This window comes from Cervus elaphus, chromosome 30, assembly GCF_910594005.1.
Source record: "Cervus elaphus chromosome 30, mCerEla1.1, whole genome shotgun sequence".
In the NCBI taxonomy this organism is placed as follows: Eukaryota; Metazoa; Chordata; class Mammalia; order Artiodactyla; family Cervidae; genus Cervus; species Cervus elaphus.
Genome location: NC_057844.1, coordinates 41,618,346 through 41,645,530, shown reverse-complemented (window position 1 = coordinate 41,645,530; position 27,185 = coordinate 41,618,346). Strand labels below are relative to the sequence as shown.

The 27,185-nt window shown below is 35.7% G+C and overlaps 1 long non-coding RNA gene across 1 annotated transcript; it reads left to right on the top strand.

The window, feature by feature from the left end:
* The first annotated feature begins 293 nt into the window (after positions 1 to 293).
* On the top strand, positions 294 to 26,980 carry LOC122686965. The gene is made up of 4 exons (XR_006338967.1): positions 294 to 314; positions 7,458 to 7,463; positions 23,375 to 23,560; positions 26,770 to 26,980. It is a non-coding gene; the product is annotated as an uncharacterized LOC122686965 (long non-coding RNA).
* Positions 26,981 to 27,185: the final 205 nt, after the last annotated feature.

The window sequence follows — 27,185 nt, the reverse complement described above, 5'->3', positions numbered from 1 at the left end:
TGATTTTGGAGCCCCCCCCCCCCCCCCCCGCAAAAAATAAAGTCTGTCACTGTTTCCACTGTTTCCCCATCTATTTCCCATGAACTGATGGGACCAGATGCCATGATCTTAGTTCTCTGTATGTTGAGTTTTAAGCTAACTTTTTCTCTCTCCTCTTTCACTTTCATCAAGAGGCTTTTTAGTTTCTCTTCATTTTCTGCCATAAGGGTGGTGTCGTCTGCATATCTGAGGTTATTGATAGTTCTTCCAGCAATCTTGATTCCAGCTTGTGCCTCCTCCAGCCCAGCGTTTCTCATGATGTACTCTGCATATAAGTTAAATAAGCAGGGTGACAATATTTAGCCTTGATATACTCCTTTTCCTATTGGGAACCAGTCTGTTGTTCCATGTTCAATTCTAACTGCTGCTGCCTGACCTGCACACAGGTTTCTCAAGAGATAGGTCAGGTGGTCTGGTATTCCCATCTCTTTCAGAATTTTCCACAGGTTATTGTGATCCACACAGTCAAAGGCTTTGGCATAGTCAATAAAGCAGAAATAGATGTTTTTCTGGAACTCTCTTGCTTTTTTGATGATCCAGAGGATGTTGGCAATTTGATCTCTGGTTCCTCTGACTTTTCTAAAACCAGCTGGAACGTCTGGAATTTCTCGGTTCATGTATTGCTGAAGCCTGGCTTGAAGAATTTTGAGCATTACTTTACTAGCATGTGAGATGAGTGCAATTGTGCAGTAGTTTGAGCATTCTTTGGCATTGCCTTTCTTTGGCATTGGAATGAAAACTAACATTTTCCAGTCCTGTGGCCACTGCTGGGTTTTCCATATTTGGTGACATATTGAGTGCATCACTTTCACAGCATCATCTTACAGGAGTTGAAGTAGCTCAACTGGAATTCCATCACCTCCACTAGCTTTGCTCATAGTGATGCTTTCTAAGGCCCACTTGACTTCACATTCCAGGATGTCTGGCTCTAGGTGAGTGATCACACCATGGTGATTATCTGGGTCATGAGATCTTTTTGTATAGTTCTTCTATGTATTCTTGCCACCTCTTCTTAATATCTTCTGCTTCTGTTAGGTCCATACCGTTTCTGTCCTTTATCAAGCCCATCTTACATGATCATAATCGAGTTTTTATTTCATATGTTAGACACTTCAACTCAGAAGTCAGTTTCATTTTTATATTACCAAGTTTTCTCTTCATTATGTTCATTTTTCTTTCTTTTCCTCATTGTGCAAAACTGTTTTAATGATGTTACTGACTCCATTGTCTCTCTAATGACTGTATTTATTGCTGTTACATAAAATTTCTTTAATATTTTTAATATAGATTAGAATGATGTTATTATATTTTGCTAATGGCTTTACTGATGATAGCCATGGTAAATATGATGTTGAGTATCTGTGTTACCAAGTGTCCATTTTGATGAATGAACAATTTACCCTTCAGGTGTCATTGTATTTAAGACAAAGATAAAGAAACAGACAGACAATGGGGGATATTTATTTCTTTCATTTTATAAGAAAATATATTACTAGGTATAAATGAATAGAGCATGAAAAGGTAAACATTATTACTGTCTAGCTGTCTGGTCAAAAAATCAACAGTAAGAGTGCCTAAGAATTGATGCCTTAGAATTCTGTTGCTAGAGAACAGTCTTGAGAGTCCCTTGGACAGCAAGGACATCAAACCAATCCATCCTAAAGAAAATCAACCCTGAATAGTCACTGGAAGGACTGATGCTAAAGCTGAAGCTCCAATGCTTTGTCCACATGATTCAAAGAGACAACTCTAGAAAAGACCCTGACGCTGGGAAAGACTGAAGGCAGATGAGGAGATCGACAGAGGATGAGGTGGCTGGATGAGATCACTGACTCAATGGACATGAGTCTGAGCAAATTCCATGAAAGACAGGGAAGCTTGATGTGCTGCAGTCCATGGGGTCAGAAAGAGTCAGACATGATTTAGTGACTGAACAGCAACACCAAGGAACTTGATTATTTTTCCTTGAAGTGTTAAAATTAAAGTAAGTATGAAATACATTTCAGTAAAATATTCACCATTTACAATTTCTCAAATCTTCAGTACAGAAAGAAATCACAATACATCATTCAAGATGAACTTCAGTGAAAACTGAAAATCATGAAGATGCAAAGACAATGCATGTATGCTTTTGTCCCAGCTGTTTATGGCAATTTTCTGAGTTGCCTCTGGAAAGGGTATTTTTGTTTGCCTCTGATTTCATCATATATTCACATGTTAATTTGGGCGGGGGATAAATCCATTTAATATATCAAAAAAAACTTTTCCTTACTTGAATTTTAATCATCTCATTTAATGGGGGCTGTACAGTATTTGTAAAATTTAATATTAGAAATACTCTGTTAAAGTAGATTCAAGTAAAATGTTTACAGCAATCACTTCCTTTGGTACTTATCTTAGCTCAGATGGTAAAGAATCTGCCTGCAAAGCGGGAGACCTGAGTCTGATCTCTGGGTTGGGAAGATACCCTGGAGAAGGGAATGGATATACACTCCAGTATTCTTGCCTGGAGAATCCCATGGACAGAGGAGCCTTGACAGTCTATAGGGTCAAAAAGAGTCGAACACGACTGATCAACTAACTCGAATCAGCTGTGTTGAGCCTAGGATTTTTATATCTTCTCATATAGCTCACTATTTTCCTCCATATTACTACTGGCCTAGAGTCTAAAATTTTGTATTTATTTACCACACTATTTATTAAATATAAAGTCATGTAATTATATAAACTTTTTGTTTGTTTTCACCATATCCTGCTACCCCGCTCCCCACCCCCTCCCTGCCCTGCCCCACAACTGCAAGGTTATCTTGCCGTATTAAAGAAATTATCCAGGCCCCTTAGACATCAGTACCTCAGAAGATGATTAAGTTGCAGGGCCCAAAACAGAAACTCTTCTAAAACAATTTGTTTTCCTCTCAGTTTGATGGAGGCTGAGATAGACCTGCATCCCACTGAAGGAACTATGATCTTAAGAATAGACACAGGTAAGGCAGAAAAAAAAAAAAAAAAAAAAAGAGAGAGAGAGAGAGAGACTCTAAGATTTAGAAGGGCAGAGAATTCCATTGTATACAGAAGAAATGGGATTTTGTGGTTTCCTTCCCTAGTAATACACAGAGAAGTCATATGATAGGTTCTCTATCAAGGTGAAAAATGCGTCCTTGGTTCCCCAAGAGTAAAAACCTTGAACATCAAAAACATAAATGGAGAGAGGTGACTACTGGCAGTAGGAAACACCAAGAGAAGCATGAGATCAGAATCATTATACCTGGTAATCATTGCTTTATGTTACCAGCATATCCTGGAATGTCATAGACCTTCATAAAAGCATTGGTGACTTGGAAGTGCTCGTAAAGTAAAAACCACAGAAAACCAAAGAGTGTATGTGTGGTACATGTATGAGTTACTTTTCTTGTTCTGCCTAATGTCACAAGTATATATTACAAACCATGAGAAAACTAAAAGGTCATAATAATGATTAATTCTATAACTGTTTGCACTTTGATTAGACAAGAAGCAAAGTCAGATTTAATTTAATAAAATGAGTTATCACGACATGCCTTGTATATCTTAGTTTATATGGTAAGATGTATGATGTGTTGTGATAATCGCTCCATTGTATCCGACTCTTTGTGACCTCATGGATTGTACAGTCCATGGAATTCTCCAGGCCAGATTGCTGGAGTTGGTAGCCACTCCCTTCTCCAAGGATCTTCCCAACCCAGGGATCGAACCCAGGTCTCCGGCATTATAGTCAGGTTTCTTGCCATCTGAGTCACCAGGGAAGCCCTTTAAGACTGCTAATACATCAGGACGACTGTTGATTGATGATGGATTTTCTGAAGTAGTTCTTGCAACATTTTTGTCCTATTATTATTTGATTCAAGTTTGTTTCCTTATACCATTCTTTCCTTTCAGAGCTGGCTTGCAACAGCAATCTTCACATCTACCCTTATCACTGCAGTGATACATTTTGGCCATTGTTTTCCTGAGTGTAATCAGCACAAGCACCATTGCAACACTGAAAACTAAGCCCTTCCTACAGAGTGCAAGGTGGTAATTTTCCTCCCTCTTTTTATCTTATTAAGAATTTCACAATACCAGAGGTGATTTCTTCTTCTTTCTTCATAAATGTGCCAGACTATGGTGGTTTTCACCAGAGGGTTTGGAAATTATTTATATGAAAACAGACAGATCTGTATATTCAAGTGTGTATTTGATTAACTACTTTATGCTGAAGGTATTTAAATGTCTGGATAAAGTAAATGTTCCCAAGCAAATATCATATTTTATCATATTTTTCCTCAAGGATATGTAATAATGTGAAAAAGCATCAGCAATTAGTCACAGCTAACACTAAAAGACACAAGCAATATTGTAAGGAAATAAACTGAACATTTCCAGTACTAAAAACAATAAGAGAAACTTAAAAATTAATGATGAAAAGAAAATTAAGAGTCCATTTAAACAATCATTCTTAGTATCTCTTTCATTCTTACTATATTTGAGGCCTTTGCTAACCATTATACCTGTATTAATCTATTTAATACTCATCAGATTCTTTAGATAGTAACTATAAATCCTATTAGGCAAGAAAATTGTGATGCAGTGGAATGACTGTCAGCTCAACATGACAAATAAATAAATGGAGAACCCAGGATTCAAACCTAGGCCGTCTGACCCAGAGATCCTGTTCTCATTACATCATTGCACTGACTAGTCTGTAAGTGTGAACAAAGATGTGAAAAAATCTGAATGAATTAGGAAAACTAACAACTAAAAATATGTAAATACTGATCGATATTGTTATAATAATTATCTGACAAAACCCAACATACTTTTGTGTAATAAACAGTCAAAAAACACACAAACTGTACAAAGCTACCAGAAAAGAACCCATTAAATGTAGGAATAAATATACAGAAATTATTTAAAGCAAATTCACTGATAGGTTTTTTAATTCAATTTTAATTGTCCTGAAATTATTTCCCAATTTAACATATTTTCAAAGAAAGTTATTTTAATACATTATTTAAGTTTATAATCTATATAAAAGATAAGAAGCAAGTGTAAATTAGTGAACACTTTGCTCTATAGTTCTGCCCACCCAGTTGCTCAGTCATGTTTGATTCTTTGCAACCCTATGAACTACTGTAGCCTGTTAGCCTCCTCTGCCTGTGGCATTTTCAGGCAAGAACACTGGAGAGAGTTGTCATTTCCTACTCCAGGAGATCTTCCCAACCCAAGAACTGAATACACATTTCTTGCTTCTCTTCCATTGGCAGACAGAATATTTACCACTGGGACACTGACTTTTTATATTATAATAAGCTAGATTTGGGCTTTGCTTGTAGCTCAGTCACTCACTACAAAATCTCTGTAGATAGTGCCTGCAGTCATGAAATTAAAGGAAGCTTGCTCCTTGGAAGAAAAGCTATGACCAACCTAGATAGCATTCAGGATGGGGAACACATGTAAATCCATGGCTGATTCATATCAATGTATGGCAAAAACCACTACAATATTGTAAAGTAATTAGCCTCCAACTAATATAAATAAATGAATATATATATATATATATATTAGATATTATATATATAGATATATATATTATATAATATATATCTAATAGATATATATTATATAAATATATATAAATCCATGGCTGATTCATATCAATGTATGGCAAAAACCACTACAATATTGAAAAGTAATTAGCCTCCAGCTAATATAAATAAATGAATATATATATATATATATATTAGATATCTATTAGATAGATATTAGATAGATATTGCAATATATATATTATATATCTATATATAGATAGATAGATAAGCAGAGACATTACTTTGCCTACAAAGGTCTGTTTAATCAGAGCTATGGTTTTTCCAGTAGTCATGTATGGATGTGAGAATTGGACTATAAAGAAAGCAGAGTGTTGAAGAATTGATGCTTTTGAACTGTGGTGTTGGAGAAGACTTTTGAGAGTTCTTAGGTTGCAAGGAGATTCAACCAGTCCATCCTAAAGGAGATCAGTCCTGAATATTCATTGGCAGGACTGATACTGATACTGATACTGAAGCTGAAACTCCAATACTTTGGTGACCTGTTGCGAAAAACTGACTCATTGGAAAAGACCCTGGTGCTGGGAAAGATTGAAGACAGGAAGAGAAGGGAGAACAGAGGATGAAATGGTTGGATGTCATCACTGACTCAACAGATATGAGTTTGAGTAATCTCCGGGAGTTGGTGATGGACACGAAAGCCTGGCGTGCTGCAGTCCATGGGGTGGCAAATAGCAGGATACAGCTAGTGACTGAACAACAAATAGGGGAAAGATCAAGAAATTGACCACTGTGACAATATGCATGGACCTTGAGGACATTATGCGAAATGAAATGTCAGACAGAGAAAGACAAATACTGTACTATATCATTTATTTATATGCGGGATGTAAAAAAGCTTAACACATAAAAACAGTAAAATGATGATTACCAGAGGGTGAGGTTTGAGGGAACTGAGGAGATATATGTTAAAGTTACACTTACAACAAGTAGATGAATACATCTTGCTAAATCTAATGCATAGCATAGACAACAATAAGATACTAGATCTTAATTATTCCCAACACACACACAAAAACACAATAATTATGTGACCTGATAGGAGTGTTAGTAAATGCCATGGTGGGTGGTAATCATATTGTAATGTATAAATGTTTCAAATCTACACATCATATGCTTTAAATTTATACAAGCTGAAGGTCACTTATATTTCAGAAAGTCAAATCTAAAGATAAAAAAGCATAAGGAAGAGAAAGTATCATTTTCACGTGCTCTTAAAACAGTAACGACATAGATCTAAAAATAAAGACAAAAAGACCTCACAAAGCATAAAACCACTGACCCATTAAAGGCACAATGACAAAGAATTATTATCCATAGTACAGAGAGAATGTCCAAAGTAAAATAAACATTGAAAAACATAGAGCAAAATTGTTAACACTCAAATCTCATAGGAAAATAAGACTGATAGGTGGCCAATGTGTAGCAAGTGATATGCAATCTTACTAGAAAGGTACAATGAGTCATGTCTTGCCTTTCGGAGTAACACTATTTTATAGGACATATTATGTCACGATAGACAAAATTTTTGGAAAATAGGTCTTCTCAGATTCCTATGGTGAAGTGAAAATAAAAGTATGCTCAGAGTCCTTAATTGGTCTTGTAGAAATCTAGCAAAAACATACCAAGACAACAATAATAATAAAAAAAAAAATACACATCTGTGCCTAATTCTTATATTTAACATATAGATCCACAAAAGATCCCAAATAGCCAACACAATCTTGAGAAAAAATAAGAAAGCTTATTGATATAGTGAAAGATAAGTGGTTTCCAGAGAGGATAGCAGTTGAGGGGTGAGTGAAAAGGATGGATCACCCCTAGATTTGTGGTGATGACCACTTTGCAGTTTATACAAATGTTGAACTATAATGTTGTACACCTGAAACTTATGTAATATTTTTTTAAGTATTCTTTTTTCTGAAAGAAAACAAAGACACATAGCAGCAACAACAATGGCAATTATTCTAAATCTCTTTAAAGGTGTAGACTTTGAAATATTACAGAGCATCCCATTCATTGCATTCTTGTATGGATTTCTACTAAGTCATCAATAACAAGAAGGTAGATATACACATATCTTCTTTCCATTTTGTTAAGCTAATTACAGTGTATTTACTATGCTTTATGCTATGGTTACAATATGGCTGAGTATATATACATATTTATGTATGAAAACAGTGAACTCAAACAGTGTATGTCACATGTTTAAATCAAGCTAACTCATAAATGAGGAAGAAATATAAGGAGGCTGAGTAGTAAATTTTTAATATTTTGACCTATAGACATATTCACTATAGGAAGTTTTAGATTATAAATGTGTTCATGCATGAGATGTAAAACACATGTAATTTCAAACGTGTTGAGGATAAAAGAAATGTGCTGTTACTGCCAAACATCTTCATTTTCTGAATATAATTTCCCCTGACTCAATTTGGGCAAATTCACAAAATGGGAAGAGAGCTACTTGGTAATTATTATATACCAATTAATCACTTACTATTCAATAAATCACTCCTATTCAATAAATATTTGTTGAGCTCCATTCTTTGTAACATACAAGTATGGTAGATGCTATACACAAAACAGGAGACGAGACAAAGTCTCTGACCCATTAGATTGCTTCCGCTTGATCAGACAAAACAGATAACTAATGACAATGATTACAGACTATAAATCATCCAATAAAAGGAAATTTAAAAAAGTAGTGCACAAAGATACAGGAAAAGGTACTTTAAGTGAAATAGTCACAAGTGATGTTTGAGTGGAGTCCTATAGAAAATGAATAAATTAGCCATTTATTCATTATTCAAGACAAGTGGGTAAGTATTCTACATGTAGGGAAAAATACTGTAAAGAATTTGGTCTTTTTTGAGGAATGGAAAACAGGCAACGGGAACAAAGAGAAAAATAAGGTTGTATAAATCAATGGGAGTCAGACTATACAGTCTTAAAAGTTAAAGATAGGATCTGGGATTTTACTCTCAGACTTATCTTCCAGGAGTGAGTGTAACTGGAACAGATAAATAAGTTATTAATAATAGTGTTTAGTTTAACATAAGCAAATTGAAATATGTTGGTTTTGTTTCTGATAATATATTTCTAAAAATTTTTGTAAGGGTGAGAGAAAGGTAAATTGTAGCTCTAGAGATGTCTGATTCATAAGCAACTCAGGATAAATGCTGTATCCATTTCTATCTTGTGCTTCTTTTCCTGTGTTTGGTTATGAACTTCTGAAATGAATGCATGGATGGATGAATGAATGAATGATTGAATGAATCAATAAATAAGCACACAAAAAATGGTAGACTTTTTATTTTCTATTACTATCTTGAAGAAAGCATACAGAAATAGCTTTAAATTTAAATTGAATGATGATTAGCAAAAAGACACCTAAACATTTTAAATAGCTTGCCTATCATTTTTCATATGTTATCTATTTTATTGAAATAGGTATTTTGATCTATTTGAAATGCATGAATGAAAGAAGATTCATTTTTCATCACTATATGTAAATTTAAAAAAATTATCACATGAAATATAAATGTTATGTGAAAAAAGGGAAAAGAAAAAACTTAATTGGTAATATTTTAAAATACTACAGGGAATAATTGTTATGAGACTATCTTCTAAAGCTCAAATAGAAAGCTTTTGTTTTTCATATCTTTCATAGCCTAGTCTCTGATGGACTCCTTTTAAAAAACATTTTTCTTTCTTTTTTGCATTTTTATTTTTTGATCTATTTTGCTTAACATTTGAGCAGAGCCTCTATAATTCTTGTCTGTGTGCCCTGTGTATGTGTGTTTAGTCATGTCTGACTGTTTGCAACCCCATGGACTATAATCTGTCATGTTCCTCTGTCTATGGAGTTTTCCAGGCAAGAATACTGGAGTGGTTTGCCATTTCCTTGTCCAGGGGATCTTCCTGACCCAGAGATGGAACTGTGTCTCTTACATCACCTGCATTGGCAGGAGAATTATTTACCACTGCACCACTTGGGAGTCTTTTAAATGTTTTGTTTTTCCTTTCCTTCATTAATAATAATCTTTGAGCTTGCCTAAATACGCTCACAATTAAATTTTTAAAAATAAACTTTACTATAAGGCTGCTTTTCCTTTCTTTTCAAGTGCAATTTGAATATAGAAATGGGTAAGCTTCCCATTTTCTTACATTATTTATCTCCTGTTCACTACTTGGCTATTCCTCTCTGATCAGCCTATTATTGTTCTATCTTGGACTCTACATATCTCCAGTTTCAAATCCAGCTCTCGGTTTGCTTCCTTCTTGTAGTTATCCTTTGTCTTGTCCTCCTTTCTCATTTTATTTTTATCTATGTTGTTTTCTCTATCTTAAATAGAAATCGCCTACATGTTCTTCTCCTTTTCAGTTTTCTAACATTTCTGGGCTTCATCAAATTGGAGAAGCCTAGACATTACTTTGCCAACAAAGGTCTGTCTAGTCAAAGCTATGGTTTTTCTAGCAGTCATGTATGGATGTGAGAGTTGGACTATAAAGAAAGCTGAGCACTGAAGAATTGATGTTTTTGAACTGTGGTGTTGGAGAAGACTCTTGAGAGGCCCTTGGACTGCAGGGAAATTTAACCAGTCCATCCTAAAGGAGATCAGTCCTGAATATTCACTGGAAGGACTGATGCTGAAGCTGAAACTCCAATACTTTCGCGAACTGATGCAAAGCACTGACTCATTGGAAAAGACCCTGATGCTGGGAAAGATTGAAGGCAGGAGGAGAAGGGGACGACAGAGGATGAGATGGTTGGATGGCATCACCGACTCAATGGACATGAGTTTGAGTTAGCTCCGGGTGTTGGTGATGGACAGGGAGGCCTGGCGTGCTGCAGTCCATGGGGTCGCAGAGTTGGACAGGACTGAGCAACTGAACTGACTGACAGAAAATCTTCTCATGTTCACTTTTTTTCTGTTTGTTTTAACTCTAAGTTTTGTTTTTCAAATTCCCAAATTTTTATTCATTTTAATCTTTTCACATTGCAAGCTTGAAATATATTTTTGTTAACCTAGATTTAAAGTAAGGAGAAACTTGACAGTAGTTTCTCTGTGTCAGATACTTCTAGGTATTTTATATACCATTTTAGCTTAACAACTATATGAATTAATTTCTATTATTAGATCAATTTTAAGGAAGTAAATACTAAAGCACACAAAGGTTGGGTAACTTCCTGAATGCCACAGTACTGAGAACTGATTTAGCTATATTCAAATTATAGTTTAACTTCACAGTTTGTGCCCAGTCATTCCATTATACTGCTTTTCACAAAAAGTTAAACTATGAGATAAATGTTTATTTTTTCTTATTTCTCAACCTGAATTGAAACTGAATAAAATAACTATGCCTAAAAACATGTCATTAAACAAAAAATAAACCGAGACTTATAAGGTGCTCAATTAGTTGTCATATATAAGACAGATTTTTATACTATAAGAGAGGTGTAGGTAAATGGTTTTTTCAAAAGTTTCACTAATAATATATATTATTGTAGCTAAGAAAAGGTAATATTTTTTCCTAACTAAACTAAATTGTCTTTCATAATCACTTTTGAAATTTTGGGCAGAGGAAATTACAATTAAAAATATTTATTAAACCACATAGATAAACCTTTACTAAGTGAAGGAACTAAAAACTTCAAAAGAGAGTAAATCAAGCAACCAAGTAGAAAGATTCAAAGGCAAAGTTAATGAAAACCATCTATCAAAAATGTTATATATACATAATAAAATATTTGCTAATTTGTTACAAGGAAATTATTCTAATCAAACTGTAAATAACGAGTTAGTGAGCTGATGATTTAAAAAATAATGAGGTGCACTACCAGCTACAAAGCTATAATTGTGATATACTTCATTGCTAAAATCGATTCTCCTTTCTGAGCACATGTTTCCTTCCAGTTGGATTTATGCAGTGTATTGGCCTCTTAAATTAGTGGGTTTGATACTGAAAGCTCCTTCTTTGTGTGCTGATGCAGATTCAAATCTCAGAAAGAGTTGGTTGAGGTAGAAAAAAAATAGCTTTATTGCTTTGACAGGCAAAGAGGGACTCAGTGCCTCCTACCCCCAAATATCTATGTGTCCTAACCCAGGAAGATTTAATGAGGCACTTTATGGTTCAAAGATAGGAGTGTTTACAAGGACACACTCCTTTAATCTTTCCTCAGGTGGTCTCTTGGCCACTTGTCCCTTGATTAGCAACTTTTCCTATCTACTCTTTGAAACTCAAGGAAGGTCATGGAGGCTGGAGTCTAATCCCCACAAATGAGAAATGGGGAACAGAAAGGCTTTCGTACCCAGAAACCCCACAGGGTTCTGCTTAGTTTCACTCTATGCATCCTCATACCATTTGAGGTACCCTCAGATACTCAGCAATATATTCCATTTCAGTAAAATCCTTTGGCTTTCAGTTTTGTCTACAGCAGTGTTCATTTGGTTACATTTATTATGGGCTTCCCTAGCGGCTCAGACAGTAAAGAATCTGCTTTTAATGCAGAAGTCCTGAGTTTGATCCCTGGGTCAGGAACATCCTCTGGAGAATGAAATGGCTACCCACTTCAGTATTCTTGCCTGGAGAATTCCATGGACAGTGGAGCCTGATAGGCATGGGATCAGAGTCAGGCACGACTAAGTGACTAACATAAAGCTATAATAGACAAAATTGTAGCTGTTATTAATAAATAAGGTTGCATTTGCCAGAGAGGAGGAATTTTTCTTCTACTCTCTTAAGTTCTGGCTGGTCACAAACTAAATTAACATAAATCAAATGTTTAATCACATGATTACATGGAAGAGACCTAGGAAAATGGAGTAAATTTTAAAATGGCCAAAACCCTCACCTTAAGAACTATCTTCAGCTAAAGACAAAAAAGAATGTTGGAGGTAGTGGTTGAGGCGTCAAAGGTGAAAAAGTCAATTCATATAGAAGTAGAAATGCAATGCATGCTAAGTTACTTGAGTCGTGTCTGATTCTGTGTGACTGTGTGGACTGTAGCCTGCCAGGTTGCTCTGTTCATGGGGTTTTTCAGGCAAGAATACTGGATTGGGTCACCCTTCCCTCCTCTAGGGGATCTTTCTGACCCTGGAATTGAACCAGTGGCTCTTATTTGCATTAGCAGGTAGGTTCTTTACTGCTAGCACCACCTGGGAAACTCCAGAAAAGCAAATGTTTGGTAAACAAATGTTTTTTTGCTGGGCCACGCAGAGACAATGTAACAGACTTTGATCTCTTGTTGTTTAGTTGCTAAGTCATGTCTGACTCTTTGTGACCCCATGCCCTGTAGCCTCCCAGGCGCCTCTGTCCTTAATATTCTCCAAGGCAAGAATACTGGAGTGGCTTACCATTTCCTCCCCCAGGAGATCTTCCCAACTCAGGGAACAAACGCATGTCTCCAGCATCTCCTGCATTGGCAGCCAGATTCTTTACTGCTGAGCCATCAGCGAAGCCCATATTCTTTATAGATATCTCTAGTGTTAGCTCTGTTCCAAGAATAGGCCCTTTATCTAAATTCTTTTAGACAGTTAAAGGGGAAGGAAAAATAAAAACTTCCTGAGTTTTTGTTTCTTAAAAATAATCAGCCTACATTAGACATGTCTTGGGGTGGCATGTTTTGCTTCCCTACACATTGATTTTATGTTAAGCCTGATGATAGGTGATGGATATTAGACATGAATAAGATGTGAGACATGAAATAGAATCTTGAAAGGTCCTTATTTTCAAATTTCCAAAATTCCACAAGAATATTGAATTTAAAATAAGGAACAGCTATTTCTATTTTATGGATTCCTAAAAGCTTGTACTGGTATAGATAAAAGGTGAAAGAATATGTAAAAAAGAATTTAAGATAATTATTCAGAAGAAACAAGTATGAATTTTAGAGCAGTGAAAGGAGTATTATTTAAATTTGACAATAGACAGAAAAATTGATTCACTAAATGCTACCTGAGAGTGAACATAACATATATTTCTGAAAGGAATTTAAAATGAAGAAAATTTTGGGAAAATTGTACTTGAAAGAAAGAGGTATTAGTATTAAGAAAGATTAGGACTATATTCTTGGCAGCACAACTTTTAAATGTCTTTTTGCATAATTGCCTTTTTGTGTTTCAGTAAGTACGAGTAGCATTTTATTATACTTTTTTTGCCGACTTAATCACTAGATTTTCAGGAACTTTCTCCTAGTAATCCAATTGTCTCCTCATTAGGTTAATTTCATTTGTGTTTTATTGTTTGGAACATAACTAAATGTAGTTGTGGTCTCAGTAGCTTCAGGTCACATTTGTAACCTCTGTCAATAACTTTTCTTTTCATTGGAAATTGTTGAACATATTTATTTGCACTTCTTTGGAAAAGAGCCTTGTACATTTTCAGAAATTACTTATAAGGGTGATATCAATCTAAATGCATATATATTTTTTACTGTTCATAGAGAGTACAAATATTTTTAGAAGAAGCCAAACTACTGACAAGATTATTCCTCATAAATATTTTCATTCAGAAAAATAGGTGACTTATGTTGCATTCAGATTCTTATCACCTGACTAAACTATTATGAATCATGTCACAAAATATCATTGTCTCTTAATATCATTAGTACCTTTTAATTCATATAATAAATTTAATTTACATAAAAATTCATTCTATTTAAGTTACATATTTGTCAGTGTCAGTTTAGTTATCTCTGACAATGCTGATTAATTAATAGATTAATTAATTAATTAAATATCCAATCTTGCTGCATGAAGTATTTGAAGCAGCATATAGCCTATATTCTAGTAATAAAATTTCTGGATGGAGGGTTATAGATCATCCGGCTTCATGTCTCATTTACAAAATTGAGAAAAAAAAAGCATTGGCTCAGAGATTTTAATTTTTCTTTTCAGGTTTAATTAGTAACAGAATGTCATTTGGAACCTAATTCTTCTAACTTAAATATCAATGACTTTTCAATACTGAATATGAAAAAAAAAATAAATGACAACAATAGCAAATGGCAACAACAACAAAAACTTTACTGTTATACACTTGACAAAACACATTAATGTGAAAATTAAAATTTTTGGAGGTATTTCCTGATGATGATACTTAGTCATTTTTTTTTTATTTGATATGAGGTGGTGAAGAGTCATAAAACTATTTTTAATTCACTGGACAGTCTTTCTGTACTTATTTGTTTCCTTGAACATTGTCCTGTTTACATTTTAATACATAGAGAGTACAAATCTTTGGCCTTAAAGTAATGTCTACAAGATATATAAATATTCTACTTTCATATTTCTGAACTTCTTTTTCATCTAAGTGCTTTTTCAATGATTGTTGGAAATTAATATTATTCAATTTGAATATACATTGACTAATTAACTTAATTCGGTTTTTCCCCTAGATTATGGTTCTATTAAATTCTGGGGAGGATTACCTGTGGTCAAGGTGCTGGGGAGTGACACAGAGTACTTTATAATCTACTGCTCATGCTCGGTATAATCCACTTGTTTATGTTTGATGGTATTTACAATTATAACTCATTTCTGCTGGTTTTATGGCATCTACCCACCCATGACTTTTTGGAAATCACTTGTGCAGTCCATATGGTCCTGGAGTTTATGAGAAGTTTCAAAATCTGCCACAGGGATCTTTTCCAATTGATACACCATATTCATTTTTGTGTCTGCTTTTCCACCTCAATTTCCAGTAAAACAAGGAATTTGCTTATTTACTTTAATAAAGGGACAAAAAACCTTTAGATACATTTTCTTTTCCCATTCTCTTTATCACACCAAATTTTATAGCTTTTATTAAAGAAATATTTACCTGCCATAATATTCACCCATTGTAAGCGTGCAATTCTATGACTTTTAGTAAATACTTAGATTCATACAATAAAAACCACAATCAAAAACTAGAATATTTTCATCACTCCAACAGATCTGTGTGTGGATTGGGGTGTGTATACAAAGTTCAGGCAGTTTTAAAGTTTTTTCCAGCTTTGGTTTTCTGTATGACTCACATCTCCTCTGCACAAATTTTTAGGGTTCACAGAAAGCCAGGAAGGTGTGGAGACCTCTTCACAGTCTTCGATGGATTTCTCACTTCCAATACCTCACTTTTAAATACTTGTATCAGGATTACAGCCTAAAGCTAGCTGAGTCACTTGTCATCCCTGTTCTTTAGGTACTGAAATCTTGGTGGCTATTCTTCTCCAATCGAAGTCAAGTAAACTCCATCCATCAGCAAAGTGGCTGTTTTTCTAGCTCCTCTCACCAACCTGTGGGAGGGATGTTTAGCCAAGAACGCTGTGAGCACCCACTGATCAACTGTTTAGTAGATTTTTAAGAATAACATGCCTCAACCATTGTAAACTTCCCATCAACTTCAGAGCCCTGAAATTGTTCTTATTGACAACTTTGTCTAAATTTATAGTTAATTTTGGGGGGAAGTTTTGCTGAGATCCTCACTCTGCCATATATGAAGTCTCAACTCTGAAAATATCTGCTAAAATTCAAAATCTGAGAATAGACACTTTGTTTTATTCTTATTGATCTTTACCTTGGTCAAGTTTTAGGACATCCTGAGTATTGCCTGGATAGGGCAGAGGCACTAAGGTTGGGATTAGAATTCTAGAATTTAAGGAAATGGAGATTAAACAAAAATTCTGCCATGAAGGTAACACTGAAACATCTGATGTTCCCCCTTTTGGGCTACAGAGCCTTTTTCATTGTATTCTGTTGTATAAAAAGTCTCACATTTGGTACCAATACATATCAGTGACCTAAATAGTGGAATTTCCCACTAGATGATGATTTTCACCTGACAATGAAACACCAGCACACACTTGCCCCTGTCAGTATGGCCAACGCACAGAAAAGAAAGAAAGTGAAGTCCCTCAGTCGTGTTCGACTCTTTGCGACCCAATGGACTGTAGCCTACCAGCTTCCTCCATCCGTGGGATTTTCCAGGCGAGAATACTGGAGTGGGTTGCCATTTCCTTCTTCAAGAGATCTTCCCAACCCAGGGATTGAACCTGGGTCTCCCACATAGTAGGCAGACGCTTTACCGCCTGCCCTGCCAGGGAAGAGAAGACCCCGTGGTCAAAGAAATAAGTGTCAAGGAAAAAAAAGAGTTTTTTATGATTTGAGTGAAAATATTAAACAAGGAAGATGGGGCAAGGGGCTTCCCTGGTGGTTCATGTGGTAAAATGTCTGCCTGCAACGTGGGAGACTCGGGTTTGATCCCTGGGTCAGGAAGAGCCCCTGAAGAAGGAAATGGCAACCCACTCCAGTACTCTTGCCTGGAAAATCCCATGGACAGAGGAGCCTGTCCATGGGGTCGTAAAGAGTCGGACATGATTGAGCGACTTCTCTTTCACTTTCATAATTAAAGGAAAGGCAGTAATACATGTAAAACAAGTGAACTCATGAATTAAACATCATTCAAATTTATTCTTGAGTTTCATAGTTCAGTGAATCTGAACTTTCAGAAAGAATTTCAGAGAAATACTTTTGATAGAAATATTAATTATGAAATGAACTTTTCTGAATAGTACATCAGGATATAAATTAGCATGGTGACGGTTTTACAGCTTTGTTTTACAAATATGCTTTTATGTTGTTACTAAATATTTTTAAGGACTGCAAACAGTAATACATTTTTTGATTTTAGATTTTAAGTTATCTAATCACCTGAAATTGGCTGTTTCCTAAATACATTGAAACAATATTTTCCAGAGTCTAAACAGGAAATGATGCAGATTTAGAAAATCCTGCTCCTGGTCAAAAAATCTGTAGTTCTTTACAAAATCTCCCAAAGACTGCTGTGACAAAGTCACAGCATCTGTTGGTTGGCAAAAACCTTTATTTCATTCTTTTAGATAGATTTAGATTAAGACGTTCTATCAAAAAGCCCATGCTGTCTTAAATTATAGATCATAGGAACAACAACAATAAAAAAATAAAAAACTTGATTTCTGTTTCTGTTTTCCATTTATAGAAGAAAATTCTATAGTCTCATATACTTAGTTGCAGATATCACAGTAAATTTCTGAATATCTTGCTAGCTTGTGTCACTAAACTGTTTTTTCTCACATTCTGACTTTTAAGTAGTTAAGTAGATAGCACAGCATTTGATGAATAAAATAAATTTCTCCTTAGATTTTATGTATTAGAAAAACTGCTTCATGCATATATTTAATTCAAAGGCCAATTTAAGCCCATTCAAAACCATTAGGTATTTTGAGCTGACATTTAGCTAAATAGAATAAATGAGCCTCTTTCCAAGTGAAAAGCACCTTTCTTTGCCTTTAAAAATAATCTAGGCAGAATTCACAGAAACTGAATTTTTTAAAATACATAGAAATGGCTTCATTGTTTTGTTTGCTTTTCTAATAAATATGAGAAGTACCTTGACACTTGTGTTACAACAGTAATAAACCTCTTTAAACTACCAATATGCTTTGATCTTGAAAGGCCATAAATGTTTGTCTGCAATTGTACAGAGCTGTTCTATAAACATATTATATATGCACACACACACACACACACACACACACACACACATACACAATGCTCTGCCTTCAACCAATAGTCTATTTATTTTCATTGTTTCTGCTAGTTTTAGAGTTGCATGTGCATAAGACTGTTAGATTTTATTTTTGTTTGGTGGGAGAGTGCTTACCTTGTTAAAAAATTTATATATTTTTAACTAGAAGATAATTGCTTTACAATATTCTGTTGGTCTCTGCCATACATTGACATGAATCAGCCATAGGTATACATATGTCCTCTCCCTCCTGAACTTCCCTCCCACCTCCTACCCCCTCCCACCCCTCTAGGTTGTCATAGAGCACCTGATTTGAGGTCCCTGTGCTTTTTACATATTGAGTAGGATAGTGATTTCTATCACTTGGGAAATATCTAAAAACCATAATTGCTTGGGCCCTACCCTCAGAGAACTGGTTTAAGTTTGTCTGTGGGGAGACTCAAGCATTGGTAATGAATGTTTTTAAGACAGACTATCAATGATTTGGGCCTTAGGAAAGCACCACTACAAGTGGGCCTGAGGAAGCATCACTACAAACAAAGTTAGTGGAGGTGATGGAATTCCACTTGAACTATTTCAAATCCTAAAAGATGATGACGTTAAAGTGCTACACTCAATATGTCAGCAAATTTGGAAAACTTGTCAGTGGCCACAGGACTGGAAAAGGTGAGTTTTCATTCCAATCACAAAGAAAGACAATGCCAAAGAATGCTCAAACTACCACACAATTACACTCATCTCACATTCTGGTAAAGTAATGCCAAAATTCTCCAAGTCAGGCTTCAACAGTACGTGAACCATGCACTTCCAGATGTTCAAGGATTTAGAAAAGGCAGAGGAGCCAGAGATCAAAATGATAACATTCATTGGATCATCAAAAAAGCAAGAGAGTTCCAGAAAAACATCTGCTTTATTGACTATGCCAAAGACTTTGTGTGGACCACAACAAACTCTGGAAAATTCTTAAAGAGATGGGAATACCAGACCACCTGACCTGCCTCTTGAGAAACCTGTATGAGGTCAGGAAGCAACAGTTAGAACTGGACATGGAACAACAGACTGGTTCCAGATAGGAAAAGGAGTACGCCAAGGCTGTATATTGTCAACCTGCTTATTTAACTTATATGTAGAGAACACCATGAGAAATGCTGGCCTGGATGAAATGCAAGCTGGAATCAAGATTGCTTGGTAAATATCAAGAACCTCAGGTATGAAGATGACACCAACCTTATGGTAGAAAGTGAAGAACTAAAGAGCCTCTTGATGAAAGTGAAAAGAGGAGCATGAAAAAGTTGGCTTAAAACTCAATATTCAGAAAACTAAGATCATGGCATCTGGTCCCAACACTTCAACAAAGCAAACAGTGAAAGACTTTATTTTTTAGGCTCCAAAACCACCGCAGACAATGACTGCAGCTGTGAAATTAAAAGACGTTTGCTTCTTGGGAGAAAAGCTATGATCAATCTACACATCATATTAAAAAGCAGAGACATTACTTTGCCAACAAAGGTCCATCTAGTCAAAGCTATGGTTTTTCCAGTGGTCATGTATGGATGTGAGAGTTGGACTATAAAGACAGCTGAGCACCAAAGAATTGATGCCTTTGAACTGTGGTTTTGAAGAAGACTCTTGAGAGTCCCTTGAACTGCAAGGAGATCCAACCAGTCAATCCTAAAAGACATCAGTCCAGAATATTCATTGGAAGGACTGATGCTGAAGCTGAAACTCTAATATTTTGGCCGCCTGATGCGAAGAATTGACTCACTTGAAAAAACCCTGATGCTGGGAAAGATTGAAGGCAGAAAGAGAAGGGGACGACAGAGGATGAGATGGTTTGATGTCATCACTGACTCAATGAATATGAGTTTGAGTAAACTCCGGAAGTTGGTGATGAACAGGGAGGCCTGGTTACTGTAGTCCGTGAGGTTGCAAGGAGTCAGACATGACTGAATGACTGAACTGAATTGATCAACGATTTTAATGTGGAGCCAGGTTGGAAACCATCAGTCTTGATTTTGGCTTGTTACAAATCCTAATTTCCTAACTACTTAATATTAGAATTGTATTTAAGGAAAATGAACCCGTTTTGTTACTTACTTTGGCTTCATCCTAGATACTTTCCTTTCTACCCTTAGTAAAATAATTTGAATAATGTGTGGAGCTTAAAGCTAGCTTTTTTTTTAATCACTTGAGTTTAATTCAATGACCAGGACAGTACCAAAAATAATGGTTCTCTTCTTTCCCTTTCTTTGGCCTCTAATCTTGCTGCCAGGTCATCCTTATTTCCCAAGCAAAAAATTATCCCAAATCATTCCAAAGGAAGGAAGTAAAATCAGATAATTTATTCCTCTTTTTCCAGGCCCACTAAAAAATCCAAATACAAACCAAAAGGAAATATATAGGCATCTCATTTTTAAGACAACAATAGCCTTTATATTGCCTATCCTACCAAAGAAGAAATTATGTGAGTAACTTACTAATCACATTATAGTGAACATGGATTAGCAGCATAACATGAGTTTGAGCTAAAACTAACATGTGAAAATGTAACCAAATGATGAAAATTAGTAAAGTGAAAGTAACTGCCAGCTCTTAAAATGCATATACACTTTCATGAAGTTACAAATAACGATCAGTAACTAATATTAAAACTTTATTTATGCACATAATCAGCATTTAATAAATATTCATGATGTGAATGAACATAAACTTGAATATTAGTCAGCAGAATATCAATTCAGTAGTCAGCAGGAATAGCAAACTGAAACATGCATTTACTTCAGATATGTTCATCACATTCTAACTCTAGCACTTTTTATGTGAGAAACTATAAGAAAATACTGAAATCACCAGCTCCTTCCAACTAACTTTTCCAAACTGAATATTGTTTGCAGCTTAAGTAAAATCCAGAAATACAAGTAAAACCATTTTTTGTGACTTGAAAAGTACTTTGCAACATTAAGATATTATTAATTTGCAATAAAATGAGTTCCTCAGTAATAATGAGTTTCAGAGATTTGTACTCTTCTGCATTCTCAACAGAAACTCTACCAATGAGGCAGTTTCTCTTGAAACTTTTTTTAACCTAGGTTAAGAACATCAAATTTTAATGTTCACACTTCTTTTATTTAGGGTATAAACCGTGTTGATTGTTATTTTTTAGAAGTATTTTGAAATTGTAAGGGAATAAAAGCTTATATTGAATTATCTTATAAAATATATAATAATAATAATAATAATGCTTAAAATCGTGAATGAAAGTACAAGATTTGTGATAAACAACAAATGAGCACATAACTTGCATTCTCATCAAGCTTACAATAGTGATAATACACTGTTCTGTGCTATGTTAAGTCGCTTCAGCTATGTTGGACTCTTTGCAACGCTATGGACTGTAACCACCCAGGCTCCTCTGTACAGGGGATTCTCCAGGCAAGAATACTGGAGTGAGTTGCCATGCCCTCCTCCAGGGGATCTTCCTGACCCAAGGATTGAACCTGCACTTGTTACATTTCTTGCATTGGCAGGCAAGTTCTTTACCACTAGTGCCACTGGGAAGCCCCAGTGGTAATGTAAAACCCGTTAAATAATAAGTATTATGGTAAAAAGTGCTTAGGCATCTTTCATAAATTACTACTTTGGTATCACTTTCAAATAGTGATACTTTTCTAATTTTTTTCTTCTTGAATTTCAGTTCTTTTTCATTTTTCTATGTCAGTAACTATCAGAAATATTATTGGTATTCACTGATAATATTTTTTGATAATAAATCAGATCATTATGATTTGTTCTTCACTACTGAATATAATAAAGAAAAGAAAAAAGAAAAAACAGAAAAACTCATGCCCTGTGTACTGATACACAAATAGTCACTAATGATATAAAACCTCAACAGAGATGAGGTTATGAGTTTAGATCACTTCAAATATTCTCTCTAAACACAGTAAAATTAAACCTGTAAAAATGTTAAAAGATAACTAAAATTTTCAACCAATAATTAGCAAATTATTTAAAACAATCAGAAAATATTTTAACATGATTAAAGATGCAAAATATCAAAATTTGGACAAATATGGCTAAACATCAAGGAAATGCATAGACTTAAATATTATGGGTAGAAAAGAAACACTGAAATGAACTATTTTGCATCTCAAAGATATCCTGAGAAAAGGATAGCCTTAAACTCAAATAAACAATATCAAAGTAACAGCAGAAACTAACTAAATCTTCATAGTTTCACTAATAATTTCTTCTGAATATCTATGGAAGAGTAACATCAGTTCAGCTCACTTTGGTTGCTCAGTTGTGTCTGAATCTTTGTGACTCCATAAGCTGCAGCATGCCAGGCTTCCCTATTGATCAACAACTCCCAGAGTTTGTTCAAACTCATGTCCATTGAGTCAGTGATCCCATCCAACCATCTCATCCTCTGTCGTCCCCTTCTCTTCCTGCCTTCAAACTTTCCCAGCATCAGGGTCTTCTCTAAGGAGTCAGTTCCTCACATCAGGTGGCTGAAGTATTGGAGCTCCAGCTTTAGCATCAGCCCTTACAATGAATATTCAGGACTGATTTCCTTTACGATTCACTGGTTTCACCTCCTTGCAGTCCAAAGGACTCTCAAGAGTTTTCTCCAACACCACAGTTCAAAAGCATCAATTCTTTGGCACTCAGCTTTCTTTATAGTCCAACTCTCACATCCATACATGACTACTGGAAAAGCAGTAGCTTTGACTAGACTGATCTTTGTCAATAATGTCTCTGCTTTTTAATATGCTATCTAGGTTGGTCATAGTTTTTTCTTCCAAGGAGCAAGCATCTTTTAATTTTATGGCTGCAGTAACCCATCTGCAGTGATTTTGGAGCCCAAAAATATAAAGTCTGATACTGTTTCCACTGTTTCCCCATCTGTCTGCCATGAAGTGATGGGAATGGATGCCATGATGTTAATTTTTTGAATGTTGAGTTTTAAGCCAGATTTTTCATTCTCCTCTCTCACTATCATCAAGAGGCTCTTCAGTTCCTCTTCACTTTCTGCCATCAGGGTGGTGTCATCTGCATATCTGATGTTATTGATATTTCTCCTGGCACTCTTGATTCCAGTTTATGTTTCATCCAGTCTGGCATTTTGCAGGGTGTACTCTCCATATAATTTAAATAAGCAGGATGCTAATATACAGCCTTGATGTAATCCTTTCCCAATGTGGAACCAATCCATTGCTCTATGTCTGGTTTAAACTGTTGCTTCTTGACCTGTATACAGATTTCTTAGGAAGTAGGTCAGGTTGTCTGGTATTCCCATCTCTTGAAGAACTCTCCACACTTTGTTGTGATCCACACAGTCAAAGGTTTTGCATGGTCAGTGAAGCAGAGAAGATGTTTTTCTGGACTTCTCTTACTTTCCATGGTCCAATGGATGTTGGCGATTTGATCTTTTGTTCTTCTACCTTTTCTAAATCCAGTTTGAACATCTGGAAGTTCTCAAACATCTGAATTAAATTCACCCATTCTGGTCCATTAGAGTTTACTGATTCCTAAAATGTCCATGCTCACTCCTTTCATCTGTTTGACCACTCCCAATTTATCTTGATTCATGGACCTAACATTCCATGTTACTATGCAATATTGTTCTTACAGCATCGAACTTTACTTCCATCATTTTTTTTGTTTGTTTGTTTTGGTTCTGTCTCTTCATTCTTTCTGGAGCTAATTTTTCCACTCTTTTCCAGTAGCATATTGGACACCTACAGATCTTGGGAGTTCATCTTTCAGTGTCATATCTTTTTGGCACTTCCTACTGTTCATGGGGTTCTCAAGGCAAGAATACTGAGGTGGTTTGCCATTCTCTTCTCCAGTGGAGAATAGCATCAATCTTACACAAATTCATCCAGAAACTATTACCAGAAGAAACATTTCACAGATGTTCTTCAGAGTCCATCACAACCTTGAATAATAGTAATTAAAAAAAAAAGAAAGAAAATCACAAAAGTGTCACAAGAAAAGAAAATTAGAGTCTCTAATCAATTGCATATAAATATCCTAAACAAAATATAAACTCATTAAATCTGGCAGTATAAAATATAATGTTGGCCAAGGGGGATTTATTGTAGAAATTCAAGTGTAGTTAACATTCAAATGTTAACAGATAATATGAATTATTATATTCTCAAATAAATTTAGAAACAATAAGAATTTAAAGATGAAGACAAAAATATTTGATTTTTTAAAAAATGTATTCATTGTATTTCTTTATTTACTTTGGCTGTGCTGTGATTTCACTGCTGCACTTCGGTTTTTCTCTAGTTGTGGCAAGCAAGGTCTACTCTCTAGTTGTGGCGCATGGGCTTCTCATTGCATTCATTCTTTTGCAGAGTGCAGGTTCTATAACATGGGTTCAGAAATTAGGGTGCACAGCCTTAGTTGCCCCATGGCATGTTGAATCTTTCTGGACTGGGAATCAAACTTGTGTCCCATGCATTGGCAGGTGGATTCTTTACCACTGGAACACCAAGAAAGTCCAAAAAGATACTTAATTTAACAAAAGTTACCACTCATTTGGGCCTTCCTTGGTGGTTCAGCAGTATAGGATCTGCCTATAGTGCAGGCACCATGGGAGATGCGGGTTCAATCCATGGGTCTGGAAGATGCCCTGAATCAGTGCATGGCAACTCGCTCCCATATCCTTGCCTATAGAATCTTGTGGACAGAGGAGCCTGGCAATCTATAGTCCATACGGTAGCAAACAGTCAGACATGACTGAAGAGACTTAGCACACACACAGCACTCATTTGTAATATATAAATCCTTATCGAATGAGGAATAAAAGTACCTCACAGAAACATATGAAAAATAACTCTAAAAGTCTTACAGCAAACATCATACTATATGGTGAAATATTAAACACTTTTCTCCGATGATAAATGAGAAAATTATGCACCTTCTATTAAATATTATACTGGAAGTCTAAGGCAGTGTGATAAGGGAAGAAAATACTTTTAAAAGTGTTGTATTGGAATAGAAGAAATAAAACTCTGTGTAAAAAGAAAATCTAAAAGCAAATCTATAACTATACCTTTTGAGGTTCAATGTGAATTCTTCCAAGTCTTTTCATGGTAAGAACTTTCAGAGCAAAATTACTGACTACATGGCTTAAAGGATACTTGAATGGGCAAATAAACCTTGGGGAATAGAGATAGTGAATAAAGTCAGAGAAATTTGCAGGTTTATCTCTGCTGGAGCCATTTATTTACATTTCAAAGGGTGATTGATTAAAGTGGTTTTTTTTTTTTTTTTCTTTTTTCCTATTCCTAGAGAGACTCTGTAGATCTTCGAAAGATGAGTGACCATGATCCCTTGCAAGCTCGCTCTTTCTCAATCTCTCCCTCTCTCCTTTTCTCTTGAGGGGAGAAGGTGTAGCTGTCCAAGCTGTCATATATTCAGAATTATGAGCTTCAGCTCTCATAATACTGAGGTTCCTTTCCCATACAACATTCAGTTCAGTCGCTCAGTTGTGTCCTATTCTTTGTGATCGCATGGACTGCAGCACGCCAGGCTTCCCTGTCCATGATCAACTGCAGGAGCCTATTCAAACTCATGTGCATCATGTTGGTGATTCCATCCAACCATCTCATTCTCTATTGTCTCCATCTCCTCCCACCTTCAATCTTTCCCAGCATCAGGGTCTTTTCAGATGAGCTGGTTCTTCACATCATGTGGTCAAAGTATTGGAGTTTCAGCTTCAGCAACAATCCTTCCAATGAATATTCAGGACTGATTTCCTTTAGGATTGGCTGGTTGGATCTCCTTGCAGTCCAAGGGTCTCTCAAGAGTCTTTTTCAATACCACGGTTCAAAAACATCAATTCTTCAGCACTCAGCTTTCTGAGATATAGTCCAAATCTCACATCCATACATGACTACTGGAGAAACCATAGCTTGGGCTAGATGGACCTTTGTGGGCAAAATAATGTCTCTGCTTTTTAATATGCTGTCTAGGTTGGTCATAGCTTTTCTTCCAAGGAGCAAGTGTCTTTTAATCTCATGGCTGCAGTCACCATCTGCAGTGATTTTGGAGCCCCTAAAAATATACTCTGTCACTGTTTCCATTGTTGCCCCATCTATTTGCCATGAAGTGATGGAATCAGATGCCACAATCATAGTTTTCTGAATGTTCAGTTTTTTAGGCCAACTTTTTCACACTTCACTTTCACTTCCATCAAGAGGCTCTTTAGTTCTTCTTCATTTTCTGCCATAAGGGTGGTGCCATCTGTGTATCGGAGGTTATTGATATTTCTCCTGGCAATCTTGATTCCAGCTTGTGCTTCATCTAGCCTGGAATTTCACAAGACGTACTCTGCATATAAGCTAAATAAGCAGGGTGACAATATACAGCCTTGACCTACTATTTTCCTGATTTGTAGCCAGTCTGTTATTTCATGTCCAGTTTTAACTGTTGCTTCTTGCCTGCATTCAGATTTCTCAGGAGGCAGGTCAGGTGGTCTGATACTCCCATCTCCTGAATAACTTCTCACAGATTGCTGTGAGCCACACAGTCAAAGACTTTGGTGTAGTCAATAAAGCAAAAGTAGATGTTTTTCTGGAACTCTCTTGCTTTCTTGATGATCTAGAGGATGTTGGTAGTTTGATCTCCTGTTCCCTGCCTCTTCTAAATCCAACTTGAACATCTGGAAGTTCATGGTTCACATAATGTTGAAGCCTGTCTTGGAGAATTTTGAGCATTACTCTTTGCTAGTGTGTGAGATGAATGCAATTGTGTTGTAGTGTGAACATTCTTTGGCATTGCCCTTCTTTGTGATTGGAATGAAAACTCACCTTTTCCACTCCTATGGCCACTGACGAATTTTCCAGATTTGCTGGCATATTGAGTGCAGCCCTTTCACAGCATCGTCTTTTAGCATATCAACCCTGAACATGCACAGCTCAACTGATTCACACCAGGTCAACATTTGAGGGA